This window comes from Mustela putorius, unplaced genomic scaffold (genome assembly GCF_011764305.1).
Source record: "Mustela putorius furo isolate JIRA1106 unplaced genomic scaffold, ASM1176430v1.1 tig00000421_pilon_pilon_pilon, whole genome shotgun sequence".
NCBI lineage: Eukaryota > Metazoa > Chordata > Mammalia > Carnivora > Mustelidae > Mustela > Mustela putorius.
Window position 1 is genome coordinate 2,926 of NW_025421375.1, and position 24,239 is coordinate 27,164.

The 24,239-nt window shown below is 34.1% G+C and overlaps 1 pseudogene; it reads left to right on the forward strand.

Moving 5' to 3' along the window:
* Positions 1-2,178: 2,178 nt before the first annotated feature.
* Positions 2,179-24,239, forward strand: part of LOC101678413 — a 107,671-nt pseudogene continuing 85,610 nt past the window's right edge.

The window sequence follows — 24,239 nt, forward strand, 5'->3', positions numbered from 1 at the left end:
AACCAGGCACTTATGTTGGATAAGAAAGAAAAATGTTTTGGTAAGGCAAGACCTTCAGAAAGGTAGGAGCAAATCTACCATGAATGCCATTGACTCTTTGTCTATTCCTGATATTAATTCAATTGCCACTTTGAGAAACACATAGTTATATGTCTTTGTTTCTTTATTTGGTAACAACAAAAAGAATGACCTCCTATCCACATTTCCTGTACAGAGATATTGACCACTGACTTTATAGCAATTAAAAAAGTTATCATTATTATTATGTTAACCTATTACTTATTGAACTTCTTCAAATATTTCAGATATGAGCACCCAGCTGGATTAGTTTTGTAGAGCACGTGACTCTTGATCTTAGGGTTGTGAGTTTAAGTCTCATTGGATGTGGAGCCTTTAAGTGGAGATTGAAGTTGCATTGGATGTGGAGCCTACATAAAAAAAAATACTGAAGACATTTTTTAAAAATTACAAATTTCAGATATTTTCAAGCATTTTATTGGTATCATCTTAATTAATCATAAAAAAACCTATGAGGTAGAGTTATGAAATGTCCATCAATGAAAAAAACATAATAATATAAAAATAATGTAATGTTGTTTTTCTGTTGTTATGAAGGTATTACAGTCAAAGATATAATTCAAAGCCAGGTGCTATAAGTCTAAATTCCATGTTCTTAATTGTGCTGATGAATATAAAGTAATGAATATAATGCTGAATATAAATATTTTGACATATAGCTAAATAAAACCAAAGTAAAATGTAGTATCACCTCTTCATTTTTTTTAAAGATTTTTTATTTATTTATTTGACAGAGAAGAGAGAGAGAGAGAGAGATCTCAAGGTAGGCAGAAAGGCAGAGAGAGAGAGAAGAGGAGCAGACTCCCTGCTGGAGCAGAGAGCCCAATGCGGGGCTTGATCCCAGGACCTTGGGATCATGACCTGAGCCAAAGGCAGAGGCTTAACCCACTGAGCCACCCAGGCGCCCCTATCATTTCATTTACCATGAAGAGCAGTATAGTTTTCATAGGATTTTTATCTCCTTTTATATGGTAAAATGTTCAGATATTAAAAGTCAAGGGTATGATAATTTTACAGAATTTATTCTACATAATGGTTAATATGTTCAACAGCTCCTGATGCTATGACCATCTCATGCTCTCAGAGACAGAGATTTCGCACTGCACCTACCATTGGTGATTCAATGCAGGAGTAACTCCTAAATAGATGGGTGCCTGAAAAGGTTGTGTTTCTTCTGAGTTCTTGGTTTTATCTTCTCAGGGACATGATGGAATCTTTTGTTTTCTTTCTTCTCTTTTTTTTCTTTTTTTTTAATTTTATTTATTTATTTGAACAGACAAAGATCACAAGTAGGCATAGAAGCAGGCAGAGAGAGAGGAAGGAAAGCAGGCTCTCTGCCGAGCAGAGAGCCCAATGTGGGGCTCGATGCATGGGCTCGATGCGGGGGGCTTCGATCCCAGGACACTGGGATCATGACCTGAGCTGAAGGCAGAGGCTTTAACCCACTGAGCCACCCACTCGCCTCTCTTCTTGTTTTGACTACAGGCAAGCTCAGAGCAAATGTTGCTGCTGCCTTCCTTTAGAAATTGTACCTAATTTTATGTAAAACTTTCTTAAATAGTAATTTTACCTTTGTTTTTAAATTAAATTTATATTCTATTTGTTCTTAACCCACATGTATTTATTAATTTATGTAACTTATCAAATTAAGTACCTGATTTATTGTCATGAATGTTTTTCATTGTTGAATTATAGTATTGGTTTTTCTCTCTATGTGCCTAAGATGAGGTAGCTCATAATTAATAGATATTATTCATCAAATTCTTCCTCTAATTCTGGCCTGCCAATATTAAGTGGAAATGTTTCTTTTTTGAAATATTGTTTTTTTTTTTTTTTTGCTTTTGACTACTTTTGACAAATGAGAAAATGTATCTAATGGGCAATCATTCTTATCACAACAGAAGCATTTTTCTAAATGGACAATCAGCCTTACATCATTTAGCTCCTTTCCAGATCAGTTTCCTGAGACTATCAGGACTTTCCTCTGCTTCTTCAGATGAAAGGGCTTATCAAGTCCTGGCATAATTCATAAAGATTTTCAGAACTTCTATCAGATTTTTTTGCCTTTTAGTATAATGGTCTCTAAATTCGTTTGTATAGCCCAACTACAGCTTATAGCCAATGTTTATGCTGCTGCAGTTGGAGACAACATGGAGAGTATAGAGCTGGTTGTAGACATAGGTAAATTACCAAACATAACAGACTTGGATCTAATCCAGAGATGAGAAAATAGTATGTTAGAAGGCACAAAAAAAAAAAAAAAACTGAAAGCATATTGAATTATGTTGCCAACAGATCTAGTCTATAATGAAATAAAAGAATTCTCTTCTCTCAAAGATATTTCCCCCATCAATGCCAGTAAAGGTAAATATTCATTATAAATTTTGATTAATAGGGAATCTAGAAAGAAGGAATAAAAAAACACCCCATATCCCCACCATCCAAAGCTAATTCTTAATACTTAATTTTATAAGAAATGATATACTATTAATATCTCTTATTTCTTGGGCCCAAGTAATGTTAATTTAGATGGCCAAGTTTATATACCAGGTCTCTGTTTATATTTCACACTGTACTTTATAAGGTATACATGCTACCATAAGTTTGAGTCTGAGTTCATTTATTTTGATTACTGGTAATATAGGTTTCCATCCATTCCCACATATAGTTTATTAAACATTTGTTTCCCTCCTTTTATCTTTTTAAGAGAAAAAGTCTGATGTTTATTAATATCTGGTTTTCCATATTCATTATTATGGCAATCAATAATTCCAAAGTTGTTTGGTATGGGTACCATTAAAATATAAAGATAGCATTAGTAAGCAGGAACTCTCTTTGTTGTTGGCTTCTAATAAAGCTCAAGTATTTGCCATTGAGTAGTGTTTTTCTTAAGATTGGATATTTCATATCCTAGTCTTAATACCAAATTAGTGATTTCTTTGACTTTGTGTATTAATCATTTAGATAACAGGATGAGTTCCCCTTATAATGTCATGAAGCTCAAATTAAACTTTAGTTTTATACATTTTTTAAATAGCTTTGGATACAATGTAAAGATGTAGCAAAGCAGACGAAAGAAATTTAACTCATTGCACAACAAGAGCATTTTCTACAAAACAAACTAATTTATTTCTATTTCATAGAAGTCTTGATTTTTTTTAAATTTAGATATTTTACAAATTTTAGTTTATCTGTATGAGGCATATTATAAAAATATTCTAGAGTTACTTTATATGAATTATTTATAAAATATACCACATGAATTTTGAATCTTATAAATTAAGTAATATCTTACTATATTCCAGATGAATGACCCAAAGTAATTCAAAAGCTGTATTTACTATCATTAACATAATGTAAATTCACTTGAGTTTCACTTTTATCATTTAAAAAATTCTTTCTGCAGAGATTCCTAAATAAGTATTTTGGAGCAAATTACTTTATTAACCCCGATACCTGAAAAGTTTGATGCTTAACAAAATACTCTTTTTTTATTACCTTTTTTTTTTATTAGCATATTATGTATTGTTGGCCCAGGGGTACAGGTCTGTGAATCGTCAGGTTTAAATACTTCCTAGCACTCACTAGTAAGAAAACACTCTTAGCTGTCTCACGAAACTTTTGAAAGCATACCTCTTTCTACTTGTCCTAGTTAGTCAGATTTGACTTACTTTAATAGAAACCATGGTATATCTTTTAATTATGCCTTAAATTATCACTTGACAATTCGTGTTTCAAACCATCTTTCTTTGATGCTGATTGGTGAAAAATGTTGAATTTATAAGCCATTAAGAAGCCATTTTATGATATGCCCTGCAATTAATTAGAAGCCAAGTAATAATAAAATGCAATTAACTCAATGACTACAAGTTTAAAAAAAAAAATCATCTCATGAAAAAGAAAAAAATTAACATAAAGTCAGATGAAGAAATATAATTTTCACTCCAGGAAAGAATGTACAAAAAGCAATTCTCTGACTCCTTCAGTCTATCAATTTTTATCTTCTTCAGCCATTTTAATTAACATATTAATAAATTCTTGATAGATTTAATAGCAAGTGACAATTGCAAAGTACAAGCTGAAATAAAATCTAACACACAGCAAATTTGTCACTTGTAAAAATATCATTATTGCTTAGCTGACTATAACTTGCCCCCCATTAAGGGAAAGTTGCTGTTGGGAAGAAAATTTAAGCTTTAGCTCTCACCTATTAAGAAGAATTAATGACCTATTTGCTTAGAAGCCATATATTAGCTCTAGTTTATCCATCCACTGGGTAAATGGTAGACATTCCTTGGTCACTGTGATAGATTTGAATGCAAGCAAAAGCATCAATCAGTGTCGGCAACTGATTAGTTGTTGGTGTCTTTGACAGGGTCTTCCATCTCCCTGAATGAAAGCCAGCTGATTGCTCTCACTGCTCTCTCTTCTGCCATCTCAGCCACTATATTGCATAGCTAATACTGAGGGTAGAAAATTCTGTGTGTCAGCTAACAGTGAATTTTTCTCCTTTGCTATTATTACATCCAAGTTTGTCTCCCACTTCGAATTACAGAATGAGGCTGGTCAACAATGTGTGGTAATGTGAACCTTGATGAAGCACTGAGTAGTAATGGGTGAAAACAGTTGCATTTTGATAATAGCATCTGTTCTCCTTAAGGCAGAAAAGTGACATAAAGTGTGCATCTTTAGATGTCATGATAAAAATTAGGTATGTCAAGATTTAGATTTAGTTGATAGTTAAGGAATAAAATATTTTTATATGAGGAAAACATTACCCTTGAGATGAATTCAGGTTCTGTAGTACAATAGTAATTAGCACTAAAGTGATCATTAAATTTATATTCATTTCCTCTTAAAAGTTTGCTCAGGCCAATCTTTCATTACTAAGATATGTTTTCAAACTCCATTATGAAAACTGTAGCTTATCTGTGAGCATGAAGAACAGATGGAGTGAATTTATTTGCAGAAATATTTGAGCAAGTGGAAAAGATATGATTTTTGACTTTCTTGACACTCAGAATTGTCTAGCATATGTGCAGCTCTTGTCACTAAACACAAAGTCAGAAGGAACAGATCAAATAAAATCAGAATTAAAGAGTACTTAATCAATTTAACTTCTATTTGTACATAGAAGTCAGTTTGACAGTATCAAGTACTAAGAAACCATTTAGATATGATTGAAATGATATTACATAGATTTAATAATAGTGTAATTCCATGTGTTTCCTGTTTTCCTTTATCTATATCTATCATATACTTATGTTCAGTGTTTGAGGTCATCACACAAATAAATATGGACACCCATTATCTTCAATACCAGGAATTACAATTTCTACTCAATAGTATATACTAATAAAAATAAAAATTGAATACAAGTGTATAGTTATTAATTTTTAAATTTTGTTTAAAATCACTTTTCTTCTCAGGAAATTAAAATATTAAAGTTAAATATAAATATGAATAATAAGTGTAAATATCACATAATAGCATTAATCTTAATTTCTGTTTTGAATTATATAACATCTCATCTGACAATTTTTTGGAGCAGGAATATAATATTTACGTATAAATGTAAAGCAATTTTATCAGAACTTTGAAGAGAGAATTCAAAGTCTATGAAGAGTATGAGGCTGATATTGGTCAATGGTTAACTGAGCTGATGATTTCCCAGACTGTGTTATTCAGAAATGATGCATTACCTAGGCAAGAATGTACAAAATATATTAATAATGGACAAGTATAAATTGAAATAATGGGTTACTAATTTCTAAATTTCAAATAATTTTGTGGAAAAATTCTATTTAGTTTAAATGGTTGAGAATCAGTTCAATTTTATATATACTTTAAACATTATTTAAATATAAAATATTAAATATTACTTTAAATCTTTAAATTTATCATTAAATATCAATATTATTTTATATATTTATTTTAAATACTATCTTTAAATAAATGTTATTTATTTAAATACAAAGTAAGCAGATATTTATTTTAAATATTTTACATTTTAAATTTTATATTAAATAACATTAAATATTATCATAGGGGAGAGGGATTTTTTTTTTTTTTTTTTTTTTTTTAAATACAAAATCACGGACACTTGGGTGGCTCAGCCAGTTAAGCATCTGGCTTTGGCTCAGGTCATGATTCCAGAGTCCTGGAATTGGCTCCTTGCTTAACAGAGAACCTGCTTCTCCTTCTGCCTGCTCTTGCTGTGAGCACACTCTCGCTCTCTCGCTCTCTCTGATAAATAAATAAATCTTAAAAATACAAAAATTCAAAATCAATGTCAGAAAATTTTTAAGAATGTTGCAATATTAGCACAGAATAAAATGTGACTATTCCATGCACATAGTAAGCTGTTAGTCCAAGGATTGTTAGATAAGTAATATCCAAGTTTAACTAGATGTATAGATCAGATTTCACCAAGCTTCAACCTACTAAAATATTCTCTGTTAAGACCTGTGTAAGAAAGAATTCTTAACCCCAAATTATATCTAATTACTTACCTTATAATACATAGGCTAATTAGAATCATAATCAGAAATCACTAACTAGGGGCACCTGGGTGGCTTAGTGGGTTGAGCTGCTGCCTTTGGCTCAGGTCATGATCTCAAGGTCCTGGGATCAAGTCCCGCATCAGGTTCCTTGCTCAATGGGGAGCCTGCTTCTTTCTCTCTCTGCCTGCCTGCCTCTCTGCCTACTTGTGATCTTCTCTCTGTCAAATAAACAAATAAAATCTAAATAAAAAGAAAAAAAGAAAGAAATCACTGACCAGTGAGAAGGAATTTATCTTAGAAAAATTGTTCCAACTAAGGAATTACTTGGCCCATGGGTTAGGGCCCCTCTTCTTCTTCTCTGTGGTCAGAGTGTCTGACTAAAATAGATTAAAAATTATGAAACAAGATGTGGACACACTAAGATCAAGTGAGCTCTCACTTTCAGGAGTTTTTAGCCTCAAAACAGTGATTAACTAAAGTCATTGTTTTTGCTAATATCACTTATCCATAATCAATTAACTGCATCAAGAAACTGTTTTCTAAAAAAAAAGAAAGAAAGAAAGAAAGAAACTGCTTTCTATTTTAAACTAAAGTCATAAATTATAGAATATCCCAACAGTATATGCTACTTTAACATCAATGACTTAGTTAGAGTAAACTTGTTGGAATAAGGGAACAGAGGCCAAATTATGATGAATTGAGATGTGGTAGAGTGATGGGTAGTTTTAGTTTTCTGGAAAGGTGGGTGATGTGGAAATGAGATAGAGATTTTAAATGCAGAGGACATTTATCCAAAAATACCATTTCATTTATTCAACAAATGTCCTAGAAAAATTGTGTGACTATGTGTTAAAAGTAAAAACCTAGATAGAGAGATTAGACTATTAATGAAAATTAATTCAATATGGATCATGGATCAAAATTTAGAATGTTAAAATAGGGGTTCCTCAGTGGCTAGTTGGTTAAGCTTGTGCCTTCAGCTTAGGTCATGACCTCAGGGTCCTGGGATTGAGTCCTGAATGGGGGCTCCCTGCTCAGCGAGGAGCTGCTTTCTTCTCTCCCTTTTCCCTCTCCCCCCACTCATGTTGTCTCTCTCTCTCTTTCTTTCTCTCAAATACATAAATAAATAAATAAATTTCTTTAAAAATGCTAAAATATAAAACTTCTAGAAGAAAACACCAGAGAAAACAAGGGTTTGGTGACAAGATTTTAGAGACAACATCAAAAGCATGACCCATGAAGAAAAACAAAAAAAAGGTATGTTGGATTGTACTAAAATTAAAAACATGGGATCTGCCAAAGTCGTTATGAAGAAGATGAAAAGACAAGTCATAAACTGGAAGAAAATTGTTTGCAAAACACATATCTAATAAAGAATGATTCATAAAACTCAATGATTACAAGATTCAACACAATAATTAATGGGCAAAAGATCTAAATAGACATCTCATCAAATGATATCTGATGTATAAACATGTGAAAGATGTTCACTTTAATTTGTCACTTAGAAGTTGCAAATTAAAATCAGGGCACCCTTACACATTGATTAAATTGGTTTTGAAATCCAAAACCTGATGATATAACTTTGTGACAAGAATAGAGTACAACAGAAGTTCTCATTACTTGCCAGTGGAAGTAACAAATTGATAGAGAGACACTGGAAGACAGCATCTTACAAAATTAATCAAAATCTTACTCTATAATTCAGCCATTGTACAATTACATAACTACCCAACTAGGTTGAAAAATTATGCTACTACCCAAAAAAACCATCAAGAAAACGTTTATAGTGGTAGCTTTTTAATCACCAATAACTGGAAGCAAAAATAAGATGTTCTTTGGTAGGTGAACAGGTAAACAAACTGAGTTGTATCCATTTAATGAAATACTATTTGCAATAAAGTGAAATGGGTTCTCAAGCCACTCGAGAACATAGATATGTCTTAAATACATATTGATAAGTACAAGAAACCAGTGTTAAAGGCTGTACACCATATGACTCAATTTAGATGACCTCTGGAAAAGACAAAACTATAGAGATGGTAAACAGATCAGAGGTTGACCAAGGTTTGTAGAGAAGTTATTGTAGAAGGGAAATTTTAGAGGTGGAGAAACTATTCTGGGTGATACTGGAATAGTGTACATGCAACACTATGCATTTGTCGCAAACCAAGATAATCTGACTGTACAGAATGGACTTTAAGATTTACCAATTTTTAACAAAATCACTTACTTGGTCAAAGTATCCCAGGATGGAATGGAGAATATGCCAGAAGCATTCAACTGTATTTCAAATATAGGAAACAACCTCAGTGAGGGCAGTGAAGAGAAAAGTTATGGTTCTAAGTAACTTCAGAAATTAATGGAGTCTGTAAGAATAAATGTAAAAATATATGTTTATAGTCAGAATATTCTAGTTGATATAGTTGTTCCCAAGAGTGTACAGGTTAGCAGTTATGAAACTATTTTATATGTATACTGAAATTGACAATTAAGTAAATAGATGGTTAAGTTGAGTTGTTGGAATGGAGTTATAGGTAAACATGGGGAGGAGACCAGAATGACATATATGGTAATGACTTTCAGCTGGAGGTGTCAGCATGAACAAAATTTAGCATTATTAATATAATTATGTGTGGTTACATATTTATATTAAATACATATTAAATATTTATAGATACATGTAATGCAGAGTTTAGCATACATACATGCATACATGAATTTCTTTGCTATATCAATTGAGAGTATCAAAGCAAACATTCCAATAAGAATGAGCTTATCTAATGGCCAGATATTAGTTTCTAATATCATTTACTTACAAAGGAAAACTAGGGTTCGTGGACTGATTTTAGGACTAGCAGTGAATATACAAGATAAGCTTGGAGTGCATTATAAGGGGATGTAAGGAAAACCTTTAAAAAAAAAGTAAAAAAGACAAACACATACACACAACACACACACACACACATACACACAATGATGGGGTATGCTAAAGAGTCACAGGAGCAAATGAAAAAGCTCCCAACAGTTAAGCCTGGAACAATATGGGTGAAACAATAACATAGAGTATTGGATTATAGCTCAAAGAATTAGAAATATCTGTGTCAGTATTGACAGAATGAAAGGATTACATACATACCTATATAGATAGAAAAGTAAATGAGTAAATGCATATATAAGTAGAAGAATAAATTAAGATAGAAGTCTCACGCAACAGGTTTCAAAACTATATCTATAAACTCTATCTATCTATCTATCTATCTATATATATATAATACTCATTCCACAAGATGGTGGAACATAAATTCCCTTCCTTATGTCTGGGCTACCCCCAACACAACTTTATCCTGGAGAAACCTGACAAATACTTCTTCAGCCAGGTAATCAAGGTTAACATATTCAGTGAAATCATGTTAACAGTATATGCACTTGATATTATTTGATGAAAGTGGCAGCTTAATTCTGTGATGATCTTTCTCCAAAAATCTCATAATCCCATTCTAATCATGAGAAAACGTCAGCCAAGTCTCAACTGAGGGACATAAAACAAAATACTTGACCAACACTCCACGCACAGTCAAGGTCATCAAAAGAAGATTAATCATGTATATATATATATGGCATATGTAAGTAAGTCATTTAATTTTACATAAATACTTATGAATACAAACATATATACACATAATTTATACATATGAAAATAAATATATAGTTCTATATTGAAATTTATATGTATGTGTGTATATATGTATGTATGAGAGTGTCTCAAGTATAGTGATCTCAATTATATTATTCAATAGCTACTTCAGTGGCACAGTTGGTTAAGCATCAGCCTTCAACTCAGGTCATGATCTCAGAGTCCCATTTTAGCCCTGCATCTGGCTCCCTGATCAGCAGGGCAGTGTGTTTCTCCCTCTGCTTCTCATTCCACTCATGCTCTCTCTCACTCTCTCTCTCTTTCAAATAAATAAATAAAATCTTTAAAAAAAATAAAGTATAGGGCGCCTGGGTGGCTCTGTGGGTTAAGCTGCTGCCTTCGGCTCTGGTCATGATCTCAGGGTCCTGGGATCGAGTCCCGCATCGGGCTCTCTGCTCAGCAGGGAGTCTGCTTCCTCCTCTCTCTCTCTGCCTGCCTCTCTGCCTACTTGTGATCTCTCTCTGTCATATAAATAATAAATAAAATCTTTTTAAAAAAAAGTATAATATAATTCATGATATGCTAGTTTTGTTAAAAAATAAGTAATTGAATAAATTTAAGTAAGATTTTCAAATGAGATGAACACATTTTAGAGTAAGGACGATTTTGTCTAAAAAAATAATTGGTAAATAAGAAATTTTAAATCATTGAAAAACTCTAAAATTCCATTACCTCCTTTGTGGCAAAATAGTTATATTTTTGTTTAATGACAACTTTATAAAGTACCTATAATTTCTTCTAGTATAGTAAGATGTAAATTTTTATATTACCAATTCTTCATATTAAAAAGTTATGGCTGATTATGGGCAGAAGACATGCACAGACACTTATCCAAAGAAGACATACAAATGGCTAATAGACACATGAAAAGATGTTCATCATCTTTAGCCATCAGGGAGATTCAAAACAAAACCACATTGAGATACCACTTTACTCTAGTAAGAATGGCCCAAATTAATAATACAGTAAACAACATGTGTTTACACTATTGGTGGGAATTCAAGTTGGTGCAGCCACTTTGGACAACAGATGGAGATTCCTTAAGAAAGTAAAAATAGAGCTACCCTATGACCGTGGCAGTTTGCACTACTGGGAATTTACTCCAAAGATACTGATGTAGTAAAAATGAGGGCCATCTGTACCCCAGTGTTCATTACAGCAACGGCCTCAGTTGCCAAACTGTAGGAAGAGCCAAGATGCCCTTCAACGGACAAGTGGATAAAGAAGATATGGTACATATATACGATGGAATATTATGCCTCCATCAGAAAGGACTACCCAATTTTTGTATCAACATGGACAGGATTGGAGGGGATTATGCTGAATGAAATAAGTCAAGCAGTCAATTATCATATGGTTTTACTTACTTATGGAGCACAAGGAATAATATAGAGGACATTGGGAGTTGGAGAGGAGAAGGGAGTTGGGGGAAATCAGAAGGGGAGATGAACCATGATAGACTGTGTACTTTGAGAAACAAACTGAGGGTTTTGGAGGGGAGGTGGGTGCGGGGTTGGGTGAACCTGGTGGTAGGTATTAAGTAGGGCATATATTGCATGGAGTACTGGGTATGGTGCATAAACAATAAATCTTGGAAAAACTGAAAAAAAATAAATTAAATTAAAATGTCAAAAAAAAAAATATGGCTGATTTTCACAATCATTAAAAAAAAACTCGCATTTTTGGGGGGGGGGGGCAGGGGCTAGGTGGCTCAGTGAGTTAAGCTGCTGCCTTTGGCTCAGGGTCCTGGGATTGAGCCCAACACCACCACCCCCGTCTGTCTCTCTGCCTACTTGTGATATCTCTCTCTTTGTGTCAAATAAATAAATACAACCTTTTAAAAAAGCTCACTTTTTAAAAAAGATTGTATTCATTTATTTGAGAGAGATTGAGAGTGAGTGAGAGAGACTATTTTTTCAAATTAGCTAAGATAGCAGTTAATAGAGTCAGATTACTCTTTTTGAAATTTAAATATCTGTATAAGTCAGTGAACTCTAACTGCAATTTTTTTCCAAAGATTTTTTATCATGACAAATTTATATAATATAAATGAGTTAGTATGGACTATATTCTACTATTGTAACAATCATCAGTGACTGTGTGGTAAAGTAGACAGTACTTTTGATTTTTGGTTTTTTCTTTATTCATAAATATTATGCTAATTTGTCAAAAATTAAAATGTGAGAGATGCTAAAATAAATAACTTTTGCAATGAAGGACTGTAAGTACCAAATTAGTTAAGATTCATTGAATAGTTAAAAATATTTTCCAAGTAAAGTATTATGTAGCTTTTGGTTGTAATGATAATGTAATATTTAATATATATTTCACTTTGAAAATAAAGGTAACACAAATATAAAGGCACCATATGTCTGGAAATTTCAGGATAAAAATACATAAAATTTTTTCTACTATTTTCAAAAATACATTAAAGAGTCCCCCCTGATGCAAAAATTACAATTATGCCATGAGTTAAATTACAAAGTGTTTTTGTTTTACTTAAAAAGGAAAGTGGAAAATTCACAATTTTTTATTTATTATATAAAACAAAGTGGCTATATGCAGTTTGGGGTCAACCAGAATAATTAGATAAATGAACAAAGAAATATATAAGTATAAAAATATATAAAATATAAGTATAAAAAATATATAAATAGAAATATGCACAGAGCTATTGCCTATATATAATACATACAAACATATATAATGTAAATTACATAAAGCTATATGTAACTTTATATATTAACTTTTCAAAAAAATAAACATAAAATATAAAATTCAGGAGTATTTCTAGTTTGTTTGTTAGTTTGTTTGTTTCCAACATTGTAAGTTAGATAACACTACATTTTTCAAATGAGGAACCAACAAATGCTATTCACTAATCTGAGAAGTAAATAGTTTTTACTTTACTAGACTTTATTGCAAGGAGGATGACTATTTTAGTTATATCTTAAACTACCTCTCTGTGATTACAAACTGTATCCTTTGTTCATTTTATGTCCATTAGAGAGTTATTTACTTATTTTGTATTTTCACTGGTCATTCCTACTTTCTTGCTCAGAGATTCAGAGAATTAAGTAAGCCTGTGTATTTAAAATAGAAAGAATCTGGAAAAATAAGAGTGCCTTATTTATCTCCTTAGAATTAATTAAAAAACAAAATCTTGTAATACTCTAAGGTATTTTCTCATCTCTAACTCAATTAAAAAAAAAAAAAAAGTGGTTGCTTCCAGGGTGTCTGGGTGGCTCAGTTGGTTAAGCATCTGCTTTCGGCTCAGGTCATGATCCCGGGGTCCTGGGATTGAGCCCCACATTGGTCTCCCTCCTGGGGGGGGGGAGACCTTCTGTTTCTCCCCTCTGCCCCTCCCACACTCCCTTTGTGTCAAATAAAAAAATAAAATCTTAAAAAAAAAAAAATGGTTGCTTCCTTGATTTCATGCAGACATCAGAGTACACCCAGTTTTGTGAATCCACACTTTGCCTATATCCTCAGTTCTTTACTCATAATGCTTTTAATTTATCTGTGTCAAGTTTCCGCCAAGGATAAAAAAAAATAAACCCACAGCCCACTATAGAATACAGTGATTATAAAATTGGATCCCTATCCCAATATCTAATGGTTGAGACTACTAAACAATAATAATGTTTACATGAACAAGATATTTAAGCTCTTTAAATTAACCTCTTGTTCAATACTCCATGGGCTATTCAGTTATGGAAGCTATCAAAAGAGTAGGCCTTACTTGATTGGCAGAGAGACCATCAGGTTGGATTGTTATAGCAGAAAGTAAGGAGATTTTTTTAGGAGCAGAAACCTGGGTTCAGTAAATATTTTCATTTAAAGAAGTGAAATATATAAACTACTCAAGTGTACATTGATAGATGAATGGAGAAATATATATATATCCATCTAAAGATCTATACATAGATCTCTATATATATTATAAATATATATATATTATATTATATGGATATCTATGTTCTATATCCATATAGATATCTATATCTATATCTATCGATCTATAGATTGATAGATAGATCAATAGAGATCTCTAGAGATCTATAGATCGATAGATATCCATATATAATATGCCACATAGATATCCATATATCACAAGGAGATATATATATATGATGTATATATTTGTATATATAAAATATATATATAATATAATGTAATATATAATATAATATATAATGGGTATTAATCAGTCATAAGAAAAGAATGAGATCTTGCCATTTGCAACACTATGGATGGATCTAGTGGGCATAATGCTAACTGAAATATGTCAGAGAAAGAAAAATACCACATGACTTCACTCCATATGTAGAATTAAAGAAAAAAAAAAGAGAGAAACCAAAAAATAGTGGCTTAAATATAGAGAACAAATTGGTGGTTACCAGAGGGGAGGTGGGGGGGGGGGATGACCAAAGTGAAGGGAAGTGAAGAGAATTACGGGTACACATCCTAATGCACACAGTAATGTATAGAATTGTTGAATTACTATATTGCACACTTGAAACTATATGACAATGTTGGTGGAACTTAAATAATTAACTAATTTTTATAAAAGGATATGTACTATGTAAATCTAAATATAGAGAGGTGATTTTCTTAATATACCATCATGATAAAGATCATGTAATTTAAAAATGTCATTTATTTATTTATTTATTTAATTTATTTTTCCTAGCAAGGGCAATGAATTTAAGTCCTATTGTCTGGGGCATCTAGGTGGCTTTGTCAGCTAAGCCTCTGCCTTCAGCTCAGGTCATGATCTCAGGGTCCTGGGATCAAGTCCCTGTGGGGTACCCTGTTCAGGGCAGAGTTTGCTTCTCCCTCCTGCTCTGATGCTTCCCCTACTGCTTCCCCTACTTGTGCTCTCTCTCTCTGACTCTCACTTTCACTCTACCTCTCAAATAAATAAAATAAACTCTTTAAAAAAAAATGTTATATTGCCTATATTCATGTGTCCAGACATCCCAGAGCATGTATTCATGTGACTTTCAGGCATGATTCGCTTGTACGTTTAAAGAACAAACTAACCCTAAATATTCTCTTCTCGGATTACTTACTGTCTTAATTTCAATGTCATCATTCTCAAAATATTTAAGCTTATTAGTTAAAAATTTAAAAAGAAAAATACAAAAACAAACAAACAAAAAACCCAGAAACCCCAAAACAAAAAACAGAACATGTGATAGGACACAAATTTTGCAATTGCCATACAATTCTCTCTTCGCCTTCCATTTCACCCTGGAAATTAGATGCCTATATTTTGTACCACAATTTTCCAGAAAATTCTCTTACAATTAACTCATCAAATGTCCATGTGGTTATAAAGCAATATTCAGGTTTATGAATGTGACCTGACATATCTGTTCATAGGATTTTGATTTAGCAAAGGCCGCCTACTTAAGAAAAGTCATTCAGAGATAATTCTCCAGAAACATGAAATTGATCATATCCTTGGTGTGCTAAATAAACTTGGAACACATAGAAAGCCAAAATGAGAGAAAAGTAAAACTGTGATAACACCGAGACAGGAAACATCTCGGTTATATAAAGCTCATACCTGTGATCTGACAGAATATTTTCTGTTTAGTTTTATGAGGTATGTTTTAATTTATATTTATATATTTTATACATACAATTCATATATATTATATAATTTATATTTTTATAGAATATATAATATATTTATAATAAATGTATATTATAATATTTAATTATAAAATATATAATATTTATAATAGATTTTCTCCTAAGTTTTAAGCTGGGAAGCTTTTTATCTATTATTGTGACAAAAAGTGCTTTTACTAGTGATGTCACTACACACTATATAAATGAAAAATTACAAAAAATTACAAATTATAACTGGAGTTAAACTGACAAATAAAATCCAACAGTGATATAAATACTTAAAAAAGTTATGCAAATAAAGAGCTGAAACAAGTCAGGGCTGCATACTTCATTCATTTATTATTTACATATAATTATTCATTTATTTATTCAATTTTTTGATTAATCAATTAATTAATTTGAGAGAGAGAAAGCCCTAAGCAATTAGGGAGGGGCAAAGGGAAAGGAAGAGATAATCTTTTCTTTTTTTAAATTTATTTTAAAGATTGTATTTATTTGAGAATGAGCATGAGTGAAGGGAGGCACAGATGGAGAGGAGAAGCAGACTTCCTGCTGAGGAGGGAATCCAATGTGGGGCTTGACCTCAGGATGCTGAGATCACAACCTAAGCTGAAGGCAGACACTTTAATGACCGAGCTACCCAGACACCCCAAGAGAGAGAAAGGCTCCACACCCAGTAGAGTCCACCCAACACAGGCCTCAGTCTCATGACCCTGAGAATTTGACCTGAGCTGAAGCCATCAGTCAGACACCTACCCAACTCAGCCACTCTGGTGCCTCTACACATAATTATTTAAATATGAGCTATTTAGGAGGAGTCAAGATGGCGGAGAAGTAGCAGGCTGAGACTACTTCAGCTAGCCGGGGATCAGCTAGATAGCTTATCTAAAGATTGCAAACACCTGCAAATCCATCTTCAGATTGAAGAGAAGAAGAACAGCAATTCTGGAAACAGAAAAAACAACCACTTTCTGAAAGGTAGGACCGACGGAGAAGTGAATCCAAAGCGATGGGAAGATAGACCCCGGGAGGAGGGGCCGGCTCCTGGCAAGCGGCGGAGCAACGGAGCACAAAATCAGGACTTTTAAAAGTCTGTTCCACTGAGGGACATCGCTCCAGAGGCTAAACTGGGGCGAAGCCAACTCGGGGTCAGTGTGGCCTCAGGTCCCTCAGGGTCACAGAAGGATCGGGGTTATCTGAGTGTTGCAGAGCTTGCGCGTATTGGAACGGGAAAGCCAGCTACAGAGACAGAGCCGACAGTAAGCTCGCAGCTCGGGGTTACCTTAAACCATCGCAGGCTCGGTGAGCTCGGAGCGCGGCCGAGGTCAGGCAGACGGGAGTAACTAGGCGCTATTCTCTGAGGGCACACTGAGGAGTGGGGCCCCCGGGCTCTCGGCTCCTCTGGGCAAGAGACCAGGAGGCCGCCATTTGTATTCCTGTCCTCCAGAAATCTACGGAAAGTGCTCAGGGAACAAAAGCTTCTGAAAGCAAACTTGAGCGGATTACTCAGCCCGGCCCCTGGTAAGGGTGGTGCAATTCCACCTGGGGCAAAGACACTAGAGAATCACTACACCAGGCCCCTCCCCCAGAAGATCAACAAGAAATCCAGCCAAGACCAAGTTCACCTACCAAGGAGTGCAATTTCAATACCAAGGAGAGCAGCAGAATTCCAGAGGAGGAGAAAGCAAAGCATATAACTCATTGCTTTCTCCCTGTGATTTTTTTTCTTTTTTCTTTTTTTTTTTCCCCCTGTGATTTTTTTAGTCTTGCAGTTAATTTAATTTTTTTCTTTTTCATTTTTTTCTCTTCTTCTGCTAAAATTTTTTAAACTTGTACCTTTTTCTTTTTTAACGTTTTTTAACTAGTTTATCTAATATATATATTTTTTACTTTTTATATTTTTCTTTATTCACTTTCCTTTTTTAAATTCTTTACTTTTTTTTAATTTTTTCTTTTTTTTCTCTCTCTTTCTTTCTTTTTGAACCTCTTTTTATCCCCTTTCTCCCCCCTCACGATTTGGGATCTCTTCTGATTTGGTTAAGCCATATTTTCTTGGGGTTTTTGCCACACTTTTAGTATTTTACTTGCTCTTTCATATACTCTTATCTGAACAAAATGACAAGACGGAAAAATTCACCACAAAAAAAAAGAACAAGAGGCAGTACCGAAGGCTAGGGACCTAATCAATACAGACATTGGTAATATGTCAGATCTAGAGTTCAGAATGACAATTCTCAAGGTTCTACCCAGGCTCGAAAAAGGCATGGAAGATATTAGAAAAACCCTCTCAGAGATATAAAAGCCCTTTCTGGAGAAATAAAAGAACTAAAATCTAACGAAGTTGAAATCAAAAAAGGTATTAATGTGGTGCAATCAAAAATGGAGGCTCTCACTGCTAGGATAAATGAGGCAGAAGAAAAAATTAGTGATACAGAAGACCAAATGACAGAGAATAAAGAAGCTGAGCAAAAGAGGGACAAACAGCTACTGGACAACGAGGGGAGAATTCGAGAGATAAATGACACCATAAGACGAAAAACAACATTAGAATAATTGGGATTCAAGAAGAAGAAGAAGAGAGAGAGGGGAGCAGAAGGTATATTGGAGAGAATTATTAGGGAGAATTTCCCCAATATGGCAAAGGGAACAAGCATCAAAATTCAGGAGGTCCAGAGAACGCCCCTCAAAATCATTAAGAATAGGCCCACACACCGTCACCATATAGTAAAATTTACAAGTTTTAATAACAAAGAGAAAATCCTGAAAGCAGCCCGGGAAAAGAGGTCTGTAACATACAATGGTAAAAATATTAGATTGGCAGCTGACTTAATCACAGAGACCTGGCAGGCCAGAAAGAGCTGGCATGATATTTTCAGAGCACTAAACGAGAAAAACATGCAGCAAGAATACTATATCCAGCTAGGCTATCATTGAAAATAGAAGGAGAGATTAAAAGCTTCCAGGACAAACAAAAAATGAAAGAATTTGCAAACACCAAACCAGCTCTACAGGAAATCTTGAAAGGGGTCCTCTAAGCAAAGAGAGAGCCTACAAGTGGTAGATCAGAAAGGAACAGAGACCATATACAGTAACAGTCACCTTACAGGCAATACAATGGCACTAAATTCATATCTCTCAATAGTTACCCTGAATGTGAATGGGCTAAATGCCCCTGTCAAAAGACACAGGGTATCAGAATGGATAAAAAACAAAACCCATCTATATGTTGCCTCCAAGAAACTCATTTTAAGCCTGTAGACACCTCCAGATTTAAAGTGAGGGGTGGAAAAGAATTTACCATGCCAATGGACATCAGAAGAAGGCAGGAATGGCAATCCTTATATCAAACAATTAGATTTTAAGCCAAAGACTATAATAAGAGATGAGGAAGGACATTATATCATACTCAAAGGGTCTGTCCAACAAGAAGATTTAACAATTTTAAATATCTATGCCCCCAACGTGGGAGCAGCCAACTATATAAACCAATTAATAACAAAATCAAAGAAACACATCAACAATAATACAATAATAGTAGGGGACTTTAACACTCCCCTCACTGAACTGGTCAGATCATCCAAGCAAAAGATCAGCAAGGAAATGAAGGCCTTAAACGACACACTGGAACAGATGGACATCACAGATATATTCAGAATATTTCATCCCAAAGCAACAGAATACACATTCTTCTCTAGTGCACATGGAACATTCTCCAGAATAGATCACATCCTCGGTCCTAAATCAGGACTCAACTGGTATAAAAAGATTGGGATCATTCCCTGCATATTTTCAGACCACAATGCTTTGAAGCTAGAACTAAACCACAACAGGAAGCTTGGAAAGAACCCAAATACATGGAAACTAAACAGCATCCTTCTAAAGAATGAATGGGTCAACCGGGAAATTAAAGAAGAATTGAAAAAAATCATGGAAACAAATGATAATGAAACTACAACAGTTCAAAATCTGTGGGACACAACAAAGGCAGTCCTGAGAGGAAAATATATAGCAGTACAAGCCTTCCTCAAGAAACAAGAAAGGTCTCAGGTACACAACCTAACCCTACACCTAAAGGGGCTGGAGAAAGAAGAAGAAAGAAACTCTAAGCCCAGAAGGAGAAGAGAAATCATAAAGATCAGAGAAGAAATCAATGAAATAAAAACCAAAAAGACAATAGACCAAATCAACGAAACTAGGAGCTGGTTCTTTGAAAGAATTAATAAAATTGATAAACCCCTGGCCCAACTTATCAAAAAGAAAAGAGAAAGGACCCAAATAAATAAAATCATGAATGAAAGAGGAGAGATCACAACTAACATCAAAGAAATACAAACAATTATAAGAACATACTATGAGCAACTCTACGTCAACAAATTTGACAATCTAGAGGAAATGGATGCATTCTTAGAAACATATAAACTACCACAACTGAACCAAAAAGAAGTAGAAAGCCTAAACAGACCCATAACCAGTAAGGAGATTGAAACAGTTATTAAAAATCTCCAAACAAACAAAAATCTCCCAGACGGCTTCCTGGGAGAATTCTACCAAACATTTAAAGAAGAACTAATTCCTATTCTCCTGAAACTGTTCCAAAAAATACAAAGGAAGGAAAACTTCCAAACTCATTTTATGAAGCCAGCATCACCATGATCCCAAAACCAGAGAAGGATCCCATCAAAAAAGAGAGCTATAGACCAATATCCTTGATGAACACAGATGCGAAAATTCTCACCAAAATACTAGCCAATAGGATCCAACAGTACATTAAAGGATTATTCACCACGACCAAGTGGGATTTATTCCAGGGATGCAAGGTTGGTCCAACACCTGCAAATCAATCAATGTGATACAACACATCAATAAAAGAAAGAACAAGAACCATATGACACTCTCAATAGATGCTGAAAAAGCATTTGACAAAGTACAACACCCCTTCCTGATCAAAACTCTTCAAAGTGTAGGGATAGAGGGCTCATACCTCAATATCATCAAAGCCATCTATGAAAAACACACCGCAAATATCATTCTCATTGGAGAAAAACTGAAAGCTTTTCCACTAAGTTCAGGAACACGGCAGGGATGTCCATTATCACCACTGCTATTCAACATAGTACTAGAAGTCCTAGCCTCAGCAATCAGACAACAAAAGGAAATTAAAGGCATCCAAATCAGCAAAGAAGAAGTCAAATTATCACTCTTCGCAGATGATATGATACTATATGTGGAAAACCCAAAAGACTCCACTCCAAAACTGCTAGAACTTATACAGGAATTCAGTAAAGTGTCAGGATATAAAATCAATGCACAGAAATCAGTTGCATTTCTCTACACCAACAACAAGACAGAAGAAAGAGAAATTAAGGAGTCAATCCCATTTACAATTGCACCCCAAACCATAAAATACCTAGGAATAAACCTAACCAAAGAAGCACAGAATCTATACTCAGAAAACTATAAAGTACTCATGAAAGAAATTGAGGAAGACACAAAGAAATGGAAAAATGTTCTATGCTCCTGGATTGGAAGAATAATTTTCATATTGTGAAAATGTCTATGCTACCTAAAGCAATCTACACATTTAATGCAATTCCTATCAAAGTACCATCCATCTTTTTCAAGAAATGGAACAAATAATTCTAAAATTTATATGGAACCAGAAAAGTCCTCAAATATCCAAAGGGATATTGAAAAAGAAAGCCAAAGTTGGTGGCATCACAATACCGGACTTCAAGCTCTATTACAAAGCTGTCATCATCAAGACAGCATGGTACTGGCACAAAAACAGACACATAGATCAATGGAACAGAATAGAGAGCCCAGAAATAGACCCTCAACTCTATGGTCAACTAATCTTCGACAAAGCAGGAAAGAATGTCCAGTGGTAAAAAGACAGCCTCTTCAATAAATGGTGTGTTGGGAAAATTGGACAGCCACATGTAGAAAAATGTAATTGGACCATATCCTTACACCACACACGAAAATAGACTCAAAATGGATGAAGGACCTCAATGTGCGAAAGGAATCCATCAAAATCCTTGAGGAGAACACAGGCAGCAACCTCTTCGACCTCAGCAGCAGCAACATCTTCCTAGGAACGTCACCAAAGGCAAGGGAAGCAAGGGCAAAAATGAACTACTGGGATTTCATCAAGATCAAAAGCTTTTGCACAGCAAAGGAAACAGTTAACAAAATCAAAAGACAACTGACAGAATGGGAGAAGATATTTGCAAACGAGATATCAGATAAAGGACTAGTGTCTAAAATCTATAAAAAACTTAGCAAACCCAACACCCAAAGAACAAATAATCCAATCAAGAAATGGGCAGAGGACATGAACAGACATTTCTGCAAAGAAGATATCCGAATGGCCAATAGACACATGAAAAAGTGCTCCATATCACTTGGCATCAGGGAAATACAAATCAAAACCACAATGAGATATCACCTCACACCCGTCAGAATGGCTAAAATCAACAAGTCAGGAATTGACAGATGCTGGCAAGGATGCAGAGAAAAGGGAACCCTCCTACATTGTTGGTGGGAATGCAAGCTGGTACAGCCACTCTGGAAAACAGCATGGAGGTTCCTCAAAATGTTGGAAATAGAACTGCCCTATGACCCAGCAATTGCACTAAAGATATTTACCCTAAAGATACAAACGTAGTGATCCAAAGGGGCACGTGCACCCGAATGTTTATAGCAGCAATGTCCACAATAGCCAAACTATGGAAAGAACCTAGATGTCCATCAACAGATGAATGGATCAATAAGAAGTGGTATATCTACACAATGGAATACTATGCAGCCATCAAAAGAAGTGAATTCTTGCCATTTGCAACAACATGGATGGAACTAGAGCGTATCATGCTTAGCGAAATAAGTCAAGCAGAGAAAGACAACTATCATATGATCTCCCTGATATGAGGAAGTGGTGATGCAACATGGGGGCTTAAGTGGGTAGGAGAAGAATCAATGAAATAAGATGGGATTGGGAGGGAGACAAACCATAAGTGACTCTTAATCTCACAAAACAAACTGAGGGTTGCTGGGGGGAGGGGGGTTGGGTGAAGAGGGGGGTGGGGGTTATGGATATTGGGGAGGGTGTGTGCTTTGGTGAGTGCTGTGAAGTGTGTCAACCTGGCGATTCACAGACCTGTACCCCTGGGGTTAAAAATATATGTTTTAATAAAAAAATAAATAAAATTATAAAAAAAAATCCTCAACAAAATACTAGGAAATAGAACCCAATGACACATTAAAAAAATAATTCACCACACTCAAGTTGGATTTATTCCTGAAATGGAGGGGTGGTCTAATATTGATAAATCAATCAGTGTGATAAATCACCTCAGTAAGAGAAAGGATAAAAACAATACGAACATTTTAAGAAGCATTTAACAAAGTACAACACCCTTCTTGATAAACACCCTCAATCAAATAGGTGTAGAGGAAACGTTCTTCAACATAATAAAGGCCATATATGAAAAACCCACAGCAAACATTACACTTAAGGGAAAAAAAAAACCAAGAGCTTTCTCCCTAAGATCAGGAAGAAGACAACACTGTCTACTCTCACCACTTTTATTCAACATAGTACTGGAAGTCTTAGCCACAGCAATTAGATGACAAAAGAAACATAAATATCCAAATTGGTAAGGAAGAAGTAAAACTTTTACTATTTCTGGATGACACGATATGTTTATATAGAAAACCTGAAATACTCCTCCCCAAAAAACTAGTGGAACTGATAAATAAACTTAATAAAGTCATAGGACACTAAAATCAATGTGCAGAATCTGTTGCATTTTTATACACTAATAATGAAGCAGCAGAAAGAGAAATTAAGAAAATAATCACATTTACAATTGCACCAAAACACAATAAGATAACTAGGAATTAACCTAACTGAAGAGGTAAAAGACCTGTTCTCTGAAAACTATAAAACGATGATGAAAGAAATTAAAGGTGACAGAAAGAAATGGAAAGATATTTCATGCTCATTTATTGGAAGAACAGATATTGTCAAAATATCTGTGTTACCCAAAGCAATCTATACTTTTAATGAAATTCCTATCAAAATATAAGTAACATTTTTCACAAACCTAGAATAAGCAATCCTAAAATTTGTACGGAATGACAAAAGACCCCAAGTAGTTAAAACAATTTTGAAGAAGAAAAGCAAACCTGAAGGTATCAAAATTCCAGACTTTAAGTTATATTACAAAGTGGTAGCAATCAATACAGTTTGGTACAGGCACAAAAATGGAAACATAAATCAATAGAACAGAAAAGAAAACCCAGAAGTAAACTAGTTA